The following is a 573-nucleotide window of genomic DNA, read 5'->3' as shown; positions in this document are numbered from 1 at the left end:
TTGGTGCCCCATCAATTCGGTATCCAATGTAAAATGATAATGTAAGTGTCAGCAATTATAAATGCCACCAACTGTAAATGTCAACAACTAGAAAATGTTCTACGTAGGAATTAGTCCTTTCAAAACCCAGCCATTCTGTAGTGAGAGCTATGGTGCGAGTATGGGACAGAGGTGGTTTTCTGTTTAGGGCCAAGGAGTAGGAGGGGCGCTGCCATGGGGGCGGGGTTTGAGTGGGGGGGGCAGGGTGCTCCATTCCTAGTGATTAACCAACTCAAATTGTCACAATGTTGGACATCAACAAATCATTCTCTCCCAGGGAGTCACATCTCAAAGAGAACCTCAACTCACATATGTCTTAGGAAATTCAAAAGGAAAAAAAAATCCGTAAGAATAAAATCAAGACTTCTGTGGCTTCAAACGTTGAAAAAACATTTTACATTCCCTGCGACACTTGGCTTTCTTACCCTGCTTTTTGTGCGGCTCCCAGCCTAGAGGGCTGAGGCTCGGCCCCGTTCGCTTTTCTGGCCGGTTTTAGGCGACGCACTTAGTCATTTCCAAGGTCGAACGGCCCCG

Source organism: Sturnira hondurensis, unplaced genomic scaffold (assembly GCF_014824575.4).
Source record: "Sturnira hondurensis isolate 20B ecotype Veracruz unplaced genomic scaffold, ASM1482457v3 Scaffold0020787, whole genome shotgun sequence".
In the NCBI taxonomy this organism is placed as follows: domain Eukaryota; kingdom Metazoa; phylum Chordata; class Mammalia; order Chiroptera; family Phyllostomidae; genus Sturnira; species Sturnira hondurensis.
Note: the sequence above shows the minus strand (reverse complement) of the source record.